The following is a 15,834-nucleotide window of genomic DNA, read 5'->3' as shown; positions in this document are numbered from 1 at the left end:
CAGTGGTATCCCTTGTTGTTCTTTTCCTTTGGCGGTGTGCCGCACATATATTTAGTTTTAGGGTTGTTAGTAGCCCCTAGCTTTCTGTTTGCTTTAGTTAGAGGTCCCCTTGTTATTATCCTGTCTCGGTTCACGCCTTGTCTCACTCTAAGACCTGGGGGCATCGGAGTTGGGCAGACCTAATCCGCCCTTCAAACGCGGCTGCCGTGGGCCCAAGAAACCATAGTCACTCAGGCATGAACTGACCACACGGGTGAAACAATGGAGGTAGGGTGCTAGGGGCTATTTCCGTACCACCCCTTATTTCAGCGTCACGTCCTGGTGCTCTGGACTCACTACACAACATCTCTCTAGTTCTGAGCATCAGGAACGTAACAGTCACTGCCTTTTCTAGTGTTATGTATTGCTCTCTCAGCAGTCTCTCTCTGAGTCCATTATCAGGTATTCCACAGACAATACGATCTCTAATCAGTGAATCCTTTAAATCACCAAACTCACAGGTTTTACTGAGTGATTGAAGCTCTGTAACATACTGATCAAATCCATCTCCAGACTTCTGATCACATGTGAAAAACTTATATCTATCATATGTCACATTTTTCCGTGGCACAAAGTAATCTTCAAACTTTTGCAATATAGAAGATAGCACCATATTCTGCCCCTCAGCAAACTGAAAACTATTATAAATGTCCAGCACATCCTCTCCTATCACATGGAGGAAAATGGATGCCTTCGTTTTGTCAGCCTCTGAATCAGCTCCAAATGCAGCAAGATATATATTAAACATTTGCTTAAATCTTTTCCAGTTTTCAGACAAGTTGCCAGACATCAGCATGCCGGTTGGAGGAGCTAGTTTATCCATAGTTACTCACTGTTTGAAGAAAGGAGCACACGGCAGGCTTTGCAGACAGTGAGTATCACAACCTTACAGACTTCTGCAAAATTCTTTCACACTCTGAGAGCACTAGCAGTCCAAGTTAAACTTCTTCTGACACCATGTTTTGTTCATATGTTTGTAAATCCAGTCATCAGGACACAGAGACATGTGAGTTCACTGCTGTGCTGTTTATTCCATCACCAACTCCAGGCACACAGCACACTGGACCACCCACTTCCCAGCATCCCCCTGGTCCCAGGGACCATCACTGAAGATTCAGGCTTACACATGTTAGTAAGGGAGTGTCTACAAATATTAAGCATTCTAATACACTAACATCCCAGGTGGGCCCCACTGACTGAGGGACCTGCCCTTTACCTTAGGTGGGCAGGGCTGACCTTGTGTGTGCCAGACTGATAGAGGAGTACTGCTACCTATCAGCACTGATGATCACAGCCACATACTGCCTAATTAACAGATGCTGTACATTATTTCTGATTCACTGCTGTCTGTGAATTAAAGGCAGCTCACACCCGGTGTATCTGGCGCTGTCAGATTCCGTCTCACCGGGTGCCAAACTGCGGGCACCCCTATCAGGGACAGAGCAGAGGCTGCTGCGTTCCTGCACCAGTCAAGTTATATGCTCCCCTGTTCTCCACACCACACAGGACATTGTGCTTGTACACCTGTCACCCACTGCCTCTCCCTGTCACCTACTGCCTCTTCCTGTCACCCTCTCCATGTCACCCACTGACTCCCCTGTCACCCTCTGCATTTTCCTGTCATCCACTGCCTCTCCCTGTTATCCTCGCCATGTCACCCACTGACTCCCCTGTCACCCTCTGCCTCTCGCAGTAACCCTCTCCATGTCACTCACTGACTCCCCTGTCACCCTCTGCCTTTCCCTGTCCTCCACTGCCTCTCCCTGTCACCCTTCTCGATGTCCCCCACTGACTGCCCTGTCACCCTCTGCCTTTCCCTGTCACCTACTGCCTCTCCCTGTCACCCTTTCCATGTCACCCACTGACTCCCCTGTCACCCTCTGCCTCTCACAGTAACCCTCTCCAAGTCCCCCACTGACTCCGCATGTCACCCCCTGTCTCTCACAGTCACCGTCCCCATGTCACATTTTGACTCTCCCTGTCACCCTCTCCATGTCAACCACTGACTCCCCAGTCACCCTATGCCTTTTCCTGTCACCCACTGCCTCTCCCTGTCAGCAACTGCCTCTCCCTGTCACCCTCTCCATGTCACCCACTGACTCCCCATGTCACCCTCTGCCTTTTCCTGTCATCCACTGCCTCTCCCTGTCACCCTCTCCATGTCAGCCACTGACTACCCTGTCACCCTCTGCCTCTCGCAGAAACCCTCTCCATGTCACCCACTGACTCCCCAGTCACCCTATGCCTTTCCCTGTCACCCACTGCCTCTCCCTGTCAGCTACTGCCTCTCCCTGTCACCCTCTCCATGTCAACCACTGACTCCCCTGTCACCCGCTGCCTTTCCCTGTCACCCACTGCCTCTCCCTGTCAGCTACTGCCTCTCCCTGTCACCCTCTCCATGTCACCCACTGACTCCCCTGTCACCCTATGCCTTTCCCTGTCACCCACTGCCTCTCCCTGTCACCCACTGCCTCTCCCTGTCATCCACTGCCTCTCCCTGTCACCCTCTCCTTGTCAGCCACTTACTCCCCTGTCACCCTATGCCTTTCCCTGTCACCCTCTCCATGTTACCAACTGACTCCCCTGTCACCCTCTGCCTTTCCCTGTCATCCACTGCCTCTCCCTGTCACCCTCTCCATGTCACCCACTGACCCTACTGTCACCCTCTGCCTTTCCCTGTCATCCACTGCCTCTCCCTGTCACACTCTCCATATCAGCCACTGACTCCCCTGTCACACTATGCCTTTCCGTGTCACCCACTGCCTCTCCCTGTCACCCTCTGCAGCAGCATCGCCTCCACCAATTACACAGTGCTGCTGCAGCTCCCGAGTCCCCCTCCCTCCTCCTCCTTCTCCCTGGCTGCCCGGGATCTGCCAGAAGCTGCACGAGGAGCCTGAGCCAGAGGAAACAGTATGTCTATTCTATCTATCTATCTATCTATCTATCTATTCTGTCTGCCTTAATGTGTAAAAAGGGGGACTGTCTGCCGTAATGTGTAAAAAAGGGGATGCCGTCTGCCGTAATGTATAAAAAAGGGGACGCTGTATGCCATAATGTGTAAATAGGGGGATCCTGTCTGCAGTAATGTGTAAAAAGGGTATGCTGTCTGCTGTAATGTATAAAAAGGGGATGCTGTCTGCCGTAATGTGTAAAAAAAGGGGACTCTGTCTGCCATAATGTGTAAAAAGGTGACGATGTCTGCCGTAATGTGTAAAAATGAGACGCTGTCTACCGTAATGTGTAAAAAAATGAGACTCTGTCTGCCGTAATGTGTAAAAAGGGGATGCTGTCTGTCATAATGTGTAAAAATGGGACGCTGTCTGCTGTAATGTGTAAAAAAAGGGGACTCTGTCTGCCATAATGTGTAAAAAGGGGATGCTGTCTGCCGAAATGTGTAAAAATGGGACGCTGTCTGCCGTAATGTGTAAAAAAAGGGAACTCTGTCTGCCGTAATGTGTAAAAATGGGACGCTGTCTGCCGTAATGTGTAAAAATGGGACGCTGTCTGCCGTAATGTGTAAAAAAAATGGGACGCTGTCTGCCATAATGTGTAAAAAAAGGGAACGCTGTCTGCCATAATGTGTAAAAAGGGGACGCTGTCTGCCGTAAGGTGTAAAAAAGGGGATGCTGTCTGCCGTAATGTGTAAAAGGTTGACGCTGTCTGCCGTAATGTGTAAAAGGGGGAATCTGTCTGCCGAAAGGTGTAAAAGAGGCTCTACTTGGTGTAGTGGTGCTACCGTGCGGCGTAATTTGAATAATGGAGACTACTGTGCACCGTTATATGAATTGGTATTATTTTGTGGCCACACCACTTCCCCAAGAAGCCACACCCCTAAAAAAATGTAACGCGCATACGACGCGCACCGCCCCTGTTTTGCATTGAGTGGGGGGGCTCCGATGCCGTTTCTTGCACACAGCGCTAAAATGTCTAGTTACGGCACTATTGCTAGGTATCCATTTCCCTGGCCCTGAGCAGGTCCCCCTCACCAGATCCTCTCCAGGGGTGAGGGGGTAGACTTGGATGGGATGAGGGGGAAGGGGGGCAAAGCATTTTGTCGCACATGGGCCCACTGCTCGCTAGTTCCGTCACTGCTTAGGGGTACATTTACTAAGCAGTGATAAGAGTGGAGAAGTGAGCCAGTGGCAACCAATCAGCACTGAAGTAACATCTGTAATTTGCATACTATACAATTATACAGAGCTGCTGATTGGTTGATGGGGAAATTTCTCCACTGGCTCACTTCTCCTCTCTTATCACTGCTTAGTAAATGTCCCCCTTAGGGCCTAATTCAGACCTGCTAGCTATTTTTTGCAGCGCTGCGATCAGATAGTCGCCGCCGATACTGGAGTGTATGTTTGCTTTGCAAGTGTGCGATCGCATGTGCAGCCGAGCGGTACAAAAAAGTTTTGTGCAGTTTCTGAGTTGCCCAGAACTTACTTAGCCGCTGCGATCACTTCAGTCGTTTTGTTCCCGGAATTGACGTCAGACATCCACCCTGCAAACGCTTGGACACGCCTGCCCACAAACACCTTCTTCCTGTCAATCTGCTTGCGATCGGCTGCGCAAATGGAGTCTTCGTTAAATCCATCGCTCAGCAACGATCCGCTTTGTACCCGTATAACGCGCCTGCGCATTGCGGTGCATAGGCATGTGCAGTTCTGACCATATTGCAGCGCAGCGAAAAAACCTAGCGTGCGATCAGGTCTGAATGACCCCCTTATTCTCGTAGGACACCCTACACTGTAATATTTTTCTATGATACTTCACAGGGGTGTTTCAACAGAGGAGGGGGCCCCTGTGCAGACTCCGGATAGGGCCCCCAACTCTGCACGGCGAAGTAGTCTACAGCATTGTGCCGGAGTCAGCTGTGCATGCGCAGGTCTCCGGATGAAACATTGTGCTCGCCATGTTCCGGAGACCAATTTCGCTACTGCATGCACGGCAGCCATTTTGGGTGTGATTTTCACATTGGCTGCAGAGCCCGGCGTGGGACTCCGGAAAGGTAAGTAGCAAAATATGGGTGCAGTGCGTGTGGTGTGGGGCCCCACTGAACCCAGGAGCCGGTGTGCACCATACACATTACACCCATTATAGAAACACCAATGATTCTTCTTACATCTCAGTTATATAAACAGAAGAGAAATGCTATTAACTTGCATCATTATTTTAGTAAAATACATACTTTTAATGTTTTTATTAATTTAATGTTTGTTTTATATATATATATATATATATATATATATATATATATAGGGGTCAGAAGGGCGGCCCAAGGGAAGACTTACAATTAGTCTTCAATTTGTCTAAAAGAGTGCTTACATCTGATGAAATCGGGTGGTATTCATGTGACCGCCGGTCAGCTGACCGACAGTCACATGACCTCCTCCACCTGCCCGACGGGTCACTGTCCCGATGGTCGGCATGACGACCAACAGGGACTATTTCCACTCGTGGGTGTCCACGACACCCATAGAGTGGGAATAGAACCCGTGGCGACCGCAGGTCGCCACCGAGCCCGCAGCGTGGCGAGCGCAGCGTGGAGAGCGCAGAGAGCCCGCAAGGGGCTTGCTGCACTCGCCCTTCTCCGCCGGGATCCCGGCATCGGTATGCTGCCGGGATCCCGGCGTCGGTAAGCTGACCGGCGGTCAGGAGACCGCCGGTCAGCCGTACTACACCCGATGAAATCGGTGTCCTTAGTAAAGGACTGAGTTTCGTGCCTACCAACTTGCATGATTCGTTTGCCTGGTCTAGGGATCTTCATAAATTCACAAGGAAACTCCGATTGAAGGAGTTTTATCAGAATACTCCACAGGAGCATAGCACAATCTCCATCTTTGATTCCTTTTTACAGAAGAAGTCTAGGTCGAACTTTGACCCTGTGTCATTGAATTCTTCGATCAAAACTTTTGGCAGGTTAATGGATGATTCCATTAATAAATTTGTGGCAGCTTCGGCTAAAATTAAAAGGAACTTGTCCATGGTGGAGAGACAGGCTCTTACTCATTTACGAACGTACGATGATATTGTTATCCGGCCCGCCGATAAGGGCGGGGCCATTGTCATCTTAGATATCGAATACTACCATCAGGAGGCTCTGACACAACTGGGGGAGGAAGGAGTCTATTGCAAACTACGGGGTAATCCTGTTCTGGAATATCAGCAGGAACTTTTTACCATTCTAGATAAAGCGAGAGATGAGGGACAGTTACCAGCTAAAGTCCACAAGGCCCTTTGTGTGATGCATCCAAAAAGCCCGTTGTTATACACAATACCTAAGCTCCACAAAAATCAAACCAGCCCCCCGGGGAGGCCGATAATATCGGCTAGAGACTCATTGTATCAGCCAGTGTCACAACTTTTGGACAGCATCCTTCAGCCATTGTTACCTGCACAGAGAACATTTCTCAAGGACACCAACTCGTTTATCCTTAAATTGCATGAAGTACGGAACTTGGCTCCAGGCACCCTGATGTGCTGTTTAGATGTCCGTAGCCTTTACACATCCATTCCCCATGCGGAGGGGATGAGGGCTATGCAGGGTTTCCTTGAGAGACACCTAGCCACAACTGCATTTGATCATAGGTTGTTTTTGACCCTTTTGGAGCTCACGTTGTACAGGAATTATTTCCTGTTCGACGGTGAGTTCTATTTACAGCTATGAGGGTGCGCGATGGGATCATCGGTCGCACCCTCGTACGCTAATGTGTTCATGTTCGCGGAAGAACACAAAATGTTCTTCCTGGACCAGGGGGTATCCACCAACATCTTGATGTATACTACGTACATCGACGATGTCTTCCTGCTGTGGGGCGGTGGGAGAGAAGCCTTCGTGGATTTGATGGCGGAGATCAACGCCTTGCCCTCACCCATCAAATTCACCTACACATGTAACGAAAAGGAAGTTACGTTCCTTGATGTGAAAATTATGGTGAATGATGGGGTGATTTCCACGGAGATCTTTTCCAAGCCCACGGACCGGAACACATTGCTGATGGCCTCCAGTCATCACCCTGAATCCCTGAAGAAGGGGCTCCCACTGTCGCAAATGATGCGGGTCGCACGCATCACGAGTGACAGGGATAGAGTTCCTGAATTATTAAATAATATGATTTCGAAATTTCTTGCCAGGGGATACAATTGGTCCTTGTTACAGAAACAGAAAGACAGGGTACTCCAAATTTCCAGGAATGATTTATTACACCCGATACCAAAAGCATCTAGAAATCTTTTGCCGTGGCCGTGTGACTTCTCAACTGCCAGCCCTATTGTTCACAGGGCTTCAGACGCGCTTTGCCCAATAGTGGCGTCAGACCCAGATTTGCCATCTTTTAAAGGATTGAAACCAATCACAGCTTTCAGGAGGGGGGCCAATCTCCGTGATCTTGTTGCAAGAACAGATATTTCAGGAATGAAGAGGTTGGATGAAGTGATCATCCAAAAAAAAAACCCTGGCTGCTATCGGTGTCCTAAATGTGCTACGTGTAAACACATGATTGCCTGTAAAGAATTTAAACATCCAATACGCAACGTAACATTCAACATCAGACAGGTGATTACATTAGAGATGTGCACTTGAAATTTTTCGGGTTTTGTGTTTTGGTTTTGGGTTCGGTTCCGCGGCCGTGTTTTGGGTTCGACCGCGTTTTGGCAAAACCTCACCGAATTTTTTTTGTCGGATTCGGGTGTGTTTTGGATTCGGGTGTTTTTTTCAAAAAACCCTAAAAAACAGCTTAAATCATAGAATTTGGGGGTCATTTTGATCCCAAAGTATTATTAACCTCAAAAACCATAATTTCCACTCATTTTCAGTCTATTCTGAACACCTCACACCTCACAATATTATTTTTAGTCCTAAATTTGCACCGAGGTCGCTGGATGACTAAGCTAAGCGACCCTAGTGGCCGACACAAACACCTGGCCCATCTAGGAGTGGCACTGCAGTGTCACGCAGGATGGCCCTTCCAAAAAACACTCCCCAAACAGCACATGACGCAAAGAAGAAAAAAAGAGGCGCAATGAGGTAGCTGTGTGAGTAAGCTAAGCGACCCTAGTGGCCGACACAAACACCTGGCCCATCTAGGAGTGGCACTGCAGTGTCACGCAGGATGGCCCTTCCAAAAAACACTCCCCAAACAGCACATGACGCAAAGCAGAAAAAAAGAGGCGCAATGAGGTAGCTGTGTGAGTAAGCTAAGCGACCCTAGTGGCCGACACAAACACCTGGCCCATCTAGGAGTGGCACTGCAGTGTCACGCAGGATGGCCCTTCCAAAAAACACTCCCCAAACAGCACATGATGCAAAGAAGAAAAAAAGAGGCGCAATGAGGTAGCTGTGTGAGTAAGCTAAGCGACCCTAGTGGCCGACACAAACACCTGGCCCATCTAGGAGTGGCACTGCAGTGTCACGCAGGATGGCCCTTCCAAAAAACACTCCCCAAACAGCACATGACGCAAAGAAGAAAAAAAGAGGCGCAATGAGGTAGCTGTGTGAGTAAGCTAAGCGACCCTAGTGGCCGACACAAACACCTGGCCCATCTAGGAGTGGCACTGCAGTGTCACGCAGGATGGCCCTTCCAAAAAACACTCCCCAAACAGCACATGACGCAAAGAAGAAAAAAAGAGGCGCAATGAGGTAGCTGTGTGAGTAAGCTAAGCGACCCTAGTGGCCGACACAAACACCTGGCCCATCTAGGAGTGGCACTGCAGTGTCACGCAGGATGGCCCTTCCAAAAAACACTCCCCAAACAGCACATGACGCAAAGAAGAAAAAAAGAGGCGCAATGAGGTAGCTGTGTGAGTAAGCTAAGCGACCCTAGTGGCCGACACAAACACCTGGCCCATCTAGGAGTGGCACTGCAGTGTCACGCAGGATGGCCCTTCCAAAAAACACTCCCCAAACAGCACATGACGCAAAGAAGAAAAAAAGAGGCGCAATGAGGTAGCTGTGTGAGTAAGCTAAGCGACCCTAGTGGCCGACACAAACACCTGGCCCATCTAGGAGTGGCACTGCAGTGTCACGCAGGATGGCCCTTCCAAAAAACACTCCCCAAACAGCACATGACGCAAAGAAGAAAAAAAGAGGCGCAATGAGGTAGCTGTGTGAGTAAGCTAAGCGACCCTAGTGGCCGACACAAACACCTGGCCCATCTAGGAGTGGCACTGCAGTGTCACGCAGGATGGCCCTTCCAAAAAACACTCCCCAAACAGCACATGACGCAAAGAAGAAAAAAAGAGGCGCAATGAGGTAGCTGTGTGAGTAAGCTAAGCGACCCTAGTGGCCGACACAAACACCTGGCCCATCTAGGAGTGGCACTGCAGTGTCACGCAGGATGGCCCTTCCAAAAAACACTCCCCAAACAGCACATGACGCAAAGAAGAAAAAAAGAGGCGCAATGAGGTAGCTGTGTGAGTAAGCTAAGCGACCCTAGTGGCCGACACAAACACCTGGCCCATCTAGGAGTGGCACTGCAGTGTCACGCAGGATGGCCCTTCCAAAAAACACTCCCCAAACAGCACATGACGCAAAGAAGAAAAAAAGAGGCGCAATGAGGTAGCTGTGTGAGTAAGCTAAGCGACCCTAGTGGCCGACACAAACACCTGGCCCATCTAGGAGTGGCACTGCAGTGTCACGCAGGATGGCCCTTCCAAAAAACACTCCCCAAACAGCACATGACGCAAAGAAGAAAAAAAGAGGCGCAATGAGGTAGCTGTGTGAGTAAGCTAAGCGACCCTAGTGGCCGACACAAACACCTGGCCCATCTAGGAGTGGCACTGCAGTGTCACGCAGGATGGCCCTTCCAAAAAACACTCCCCAAACAGCACATGACGCAAAGAAAAATGAAAGAAAAAAGAGGTGCAAGATGGAATTGTCCTTGGGCCCTCCCACTCACCCTTATGTTGTATAAACAGGACATGCACACTTTAACCAACCCATCATTTCAGTGACAGGGTCTGCCACACGACTGTGACTGAAATGACGGGTTGGTTTGGACCCCCACCGAAAAAGAAGCAATTAATCTCTCCTTGCACAAACTGGCTCTACAGAGGCAAGATGTCCACCTCATCATCATCCTCCGATATATCACCGTGTACATCCCGCTCCTCACAGATTATCAATTCGTCCCCACTGGAATCCACCATCTCAGCTCCCTGTGTACTTTGTGGAGGCAATTGCTGCTGGTCAATGTCTCCACGGAGGAATTGATTATAATTCATTTTAATGAACATCATCTTCTCCACATTTTCTGGAAGTAACCTCGTACGCCGATTGCTGACAAGGTGAGCGGCGGCACTAAACACTCTTTCGGAGTACACACTTGTGGGAGGGCAACTTAGGTAGAATAAAGCCATTTTGTGCAAGGGCCTCCAAATTGCCTCTTTTTCCTGCCAGTATAAGTACGGACTGTCTGACGTGCCTACTTGGATGCGGTCACTCATATAATCCTCCACCATTCTTTCAATGGGGAGAGAATCATATGCAGTGACAGTAGACGACATGTCCGTAATCATTGTCAGGTCCTTCAGTCCGGACCAGATGTCAGCATCAGCAGTCGCTCCAGACTGCCCTGCATCACCGCCAGCGGGTGGGCTCGGAATTCTGAGCCTTTTCCTCGCACCCCCAGTTGCGGGAGAATGTGAAGGAGGAGATGTTGACAGGTCGCGTTCCGCTTGATTTGACAATTTTGTCACCAGCAGGTCTTTGAACCCCAGCAAACTTGTGTGTGCCGGAAAGAGAGATCCAAGGTAGGTTTTAAATCTAGGATCGAGCACGGTGGCCAAAATGTAGTGCTCTGATTTCAACAGATTGACCACCCGTGAATCCTTGTTAAGCGAATTAAGGGCTCCATCCACAAGTCCCACATGCCTAGCGGAATCGCTCCCTTTTAGCTCCTCCTTCAATGCCTCCAGCTTCTTCTGCAAAAGCCTGATGAGGGGAATGACCTGACTCAGGCTGGCAGTGTCTGAACTGACTTCACGTGTGGCAAGTTCAAAAGGTTGCAGAACCTTGCACAACGTTGAAATCATTCTCCACTGCGCTTGAGACAGGTACATTCCACCTCCTATATCGTGCTCAATTGTATAGGCTTGAACGGCCTTTTGCTGCTCCTCCAACCTCTGAAGCATATATAGGGTTGAATTCCACCTCGTTACCACTTCTTGCTTCAGATGATGGCAGGGCAGGTTCAGGCGTTTTTGGTGGTGCTCCAGTCTTCTGTACGTGGTGCCTGTACGCCGAAAGTGTCCCGCAATTCTTCTGGCCACCGACAGCATCTCTTGCACGCCCCTGTCGTTTTTTTAAAAATTCTGCACCACCAAATTCAAGGTATGTGCAAAACATGGGACGTGCTGGAATTTGCCCATATTTAATGCACACACAATATTGCTGGCGTTGTCCGATGCTACAAATCCACAGGAGAGTCCAATTGGGGTAAGCCATTCCGCGATGATCTTCCTCAGTTGCCGTAAGAGGTTTTCAGCTGTGTGCGTATTCTGGAAACCGGTGATACAAAGCGTAGCCTGCCTAGGAAAGAGTTGGCGTTTGCGAGATGCTGCTACTGGTGCCGCCGCTGCTGTTCTTGCGGCGGGAGTCCATACATCTACCCAGTGGGCTGTCACAGTCATATAGTCCTGACCCTGCCCTGCTCCACTTGTCCACATGTCCGTGGTTAAGTGGACATTGGGTACAGCTGCATTTTTTAGGACACTGGTGAGTCTTTTTCTGACGTCTGTGTACATTCTCGGTATCGCCTGCCTAAAGAAGTGGAACCTAGATGGTATTTGGTAACGGGGGCACACTACCTCAAGAAATTGTCTAGTTCCCTGTGAACTAACGGCGGATACCGGATGCACGTCTAACACCAACATAGTTGTCAAGGCCTCAGTTATCCGCTTTGCAACAGGATGACTGCTGTGATATTTCATCTTCCTCGCAAAGGACTGTTGGACAGTCAATTGCTTGGTGGAAGTAGTAAAAGTGGGCTTACGACTTCCCCTCTGGGATGACCATCGACTCCCAGCAGCAACAACAGCAGCACCAGCAGCAGTAGGCGTTACACGCAAGGATGCATCGGAGGAATCCCAGGCAGGAGAGGACTCGTCAGAATTGCCAGTGACATGGCCTGCAGGACTATTGGCATTCCTGGGGAAGGAGGAAATTGACACTGAGGGAGTTGGTGGGGTGGTTTGCGTGAGCTTGGTTACAAGAGGAAGGGATTTACTGGTCAGTGGACTGCTTCCGCTGTCGCCCAAAGTTTTTTAACTTGTCACTGACTTATTATGAATGCGCTGCAGGTGACGTATAAGGGAGGATGTTCCGAGGTGGTTAACGTCCTTACCCCTACTTATTACAGCTTGACAAAGGCAACACACGGCTTGACAAATGTTGTCCGCATTTCTGTTGAAATACTTCCACACCGAAGAGCTGATTTTTTTGGTATTTTCACCAGGCATGTCAACGGCCATATTCCTCCCACGGACAACAGGTGTCTCCCCGGGTGCCTGACTTAAACAAACCACCTCACCATCAGAATCCTCCTTGTCAATTTCCTCCCCAGCGCCAGCAACACCCATATCCTCCTCATCCTGGTGTACTTCAACACTGACATCTTCAATCTGACTATCAGGAACTGGACTGCGGGTGCTCCTTCCAGCACTTGCAGGGGGCGTGCAAATGGTGGAAGGCGCATGCTCTTCACGTCCAGTGTTGGGAAGGTCAGGCATCGCAACCGACACAATTGGACTCTCCTTGTGGATTTGGGATTTCGAAGAACGCACAGTTCTTTGCGGTGCTTTTGCCAGCTTGAGTCTTTTCATTTTTCTAGCGAGAGGCTGAGTGCTTCCATCCTCATGTGAAGCTGAACCACTAGCCATGAACATAGGCCAGGGCCTCAGCCGTTCCTTGCCACTCCGTGTGGTAAATGGCATATTGGCAAGTTTACGCTTCTCCTCCGACAATTTTATTTTAGATTTTTGACTCCTTTTTTTACTGATATTTGGTGTTTTGGATTTTACATGCTCTGTACTATGACATTGGGCATCGGCCTTGGCAGACGACGTTGCTGGCATTTCATCGTCTCGGCCATGACTAGTGGCAGCAGCTTCAGCACGAGGTGGAAGTGGATCTTGATCTTTCCCTAATTTTGGAACCTCAACATTTTTGTTCTCCATATTTTAATAGGCACAACTAAAAGGCACCTCAGGTAAACAATGGAGATGGATGGATACTAGTATACTTATGGATGGACGAGCGACTGCCGACACAGAGGTAGCTACAGCCGTGGACTACCGTACTGTGTCTGCTGCTAATATAGACTGGATGATAATGAGATAAAATTAAAATATATATATATATCACACTAGTACTGCAGCCGGACAGGTATATATTATGTAATGACGGACCTGCTGGACACTGTCTGTCAGACTCAGCACTGCAGACTCCTAAAGTAAGCTACTAGTATCAAGAAGATAGAAAAAAAAAATAAACCACGGGTAGGTGGTATACAATTATGGATGGACGAGCGACTGCCGACACAGAGTTAGCTACAGCCGTGGACTACCGTACTGTGTCTGCTGCTAATATAGACTGGATGATAATGAGATAAAATTAAAATATATATATATATCACACTAGTACTGCAGCCGGACAGGTATATATTATGTAATGACGGACCTGCTGGACACTGTCTGTCAGACTCAGCACTGCAGACTCCTAAAGTAAGCTACTAGTATCAAGAAGATAGAAAAAAAAATAAACCACGGGTAGGTGGTATACAATTATGGATGGACGAGCGACTGCCGACACAGAGGTAGCTACAGCCATGGACTACCGTACTGTGTCTGCTGCTAATATAGACTGGATGATAATGAGATAAAATTAAAATATATATATATATCACACTAGTACTGCAGCCGGACAGGTATATATTATGTAATGACGGACCTGCTGGACACTGTCTGTCAGACTCAGCACTGCAGACTCCTAAAGTAAGCTACTAGTATCAAGAAGATAGAAAAAAAAAATAAACCACGGGTAGGTGGTATACAATTATGGATGGACGAGCGACTGCCGACACAGAGGTAGCTACAGCCGTGGACTACCGTACTGTGTCTGCTGCTAATATAGACTGGATGATAATGAGATAAAATTAAAATATATATATATATCACACTAGTACTGCAGCCGGACAGGTATATATTATGTAATGACGGACCTGCTGGACACTGTCTGTCAGCACTGCAGACTCCTAAAGTAAGCTACTAGTATCAAGAAGATAGAAAAAAAAAAAAAACACGGGTAGGTGGTATACAATTATGGATGGATGAGCGACTGCCGACACAGAGGTAGCTACAGCCGTGGACTACCGTACTGTGTCTGCTGCTAATATAGACTGGATGATAATGAGATAAAATTAAAATATATATATATATATCACACTAGTACTGCAGCCGGACAGGTATATATTATGTAATGACGGACCTGCTGGACACTGTCTGCAGAATGCGTTTATAAAAAACACCACACGACGAGTGTTTAACTTTTTCAGGCAGACAATCACAATATACTGGTGGTCAGCAGACAATCACAATACTGGTGGTCAGTGGTCACTGGTCAGTCACACTGGCAGTGGCACTCTGGCAGCAAAAGTGTGCACTGTACTTAAAATATGTACTCCTGCTATAACTGCTCCCCAGTCTCCCCCACAATTAAGCTGTGTGAGCAGTGAGCACTCAGCACAGTCAGATAATGATATACAGTATATGATGCAGCACACTGGGCTGAGCACAGATATGGTATGTGTGACTGTGTCACACTGTGTATCGTTTTTTTTCAGGCAGAGAACGGATTAATTAAACTGGTGGCACTGGTCACTGGTCACACTATCAGCAGCAAGTAGTACTCCTCCTATATGCTCCCCAAAATTTGTGTCTCTCTCTAGTACTAGTCACTCTAAACGGAGAGGACGCCAGCCACGTCCTCTCCCTATCAATCTCAATGCACGTGTGAAAATGGCGGCGACGCGCGGCTCCTTATATAGAATCCGAGTCTCGCGATAGAATCCGAGCCTCGCGAGAATCCGACAGCAGGATGATGACGTTCGGGCGCGCTCGGGTTAACCGAGCAAGGCGGGAAGATCCGAGTCGCTCGGCCCCGTGTAAAAAAAACTGAAGTTCGGGCGGGTTCGGATTCCGAGGAACCGAACCCGCTCATCTCTAGATTACATGTAGCACATCTTATGTTGTCTATGCCATAGTCTGCCCATGTGGTTTGTTCTACATAGGGCAGACTACACGAAAATTCAGTGAACGCATGGCGGCTCATCGTTCAGCCATTAAATTGACGTTGGAGGGTAAGCTGGTAGATCAGCCGGTGGCCCGACATTTTCTATCAGCCCATCATACCATTAATTCTTTAAAATACTTTGGTATAGAACATGCACCACCGACACTGAGAGGAGGAGATAGGGCAAAGATCCTGTTGGAGAAAGAGACCCGGTGGATCATGAGGTTGGATACTTTTTGGCCACGGGGTCTCAATGAAAAAGTTAATTGGAATGTGTTTATTTAGAAGCCTGTGACCTGGGTTTTTAGTTTACCTATATTCTTTCCGATTAATCAATTAATTCCTTTGACCTAGAGGTGTCTCTGGGTCATTGAACTACTTCACAACCTTATCCAGAGATTTTTCTGGGTGATGGTAGTGATAGTTTTACTGTTAATGACAGCTATTTGGTGTTCAGATAGGGGGAGTGGTCTTTGGTGTAATGTAGACATGTATCAGCCGGGATCAGTGTGATT

This window comes from Pseudophryne corroboree, chromosome 10, assembly GCF_028390025.1.
Source record: "Pseudophryne corroboree isolate aPseCor3 chromosome 10, aPseCor3.hap2, whole genome shotgun sequence".
Classification (NCBI taxonomy): Eukaryota; Metazoa; Chordata; class Amphibia; order Anura; family Myobatrachidae; genus Pseudophryne; species Pseudophryne corroboree.
This window is presented reverse-complemented; position numbering follows the sequence as displayed.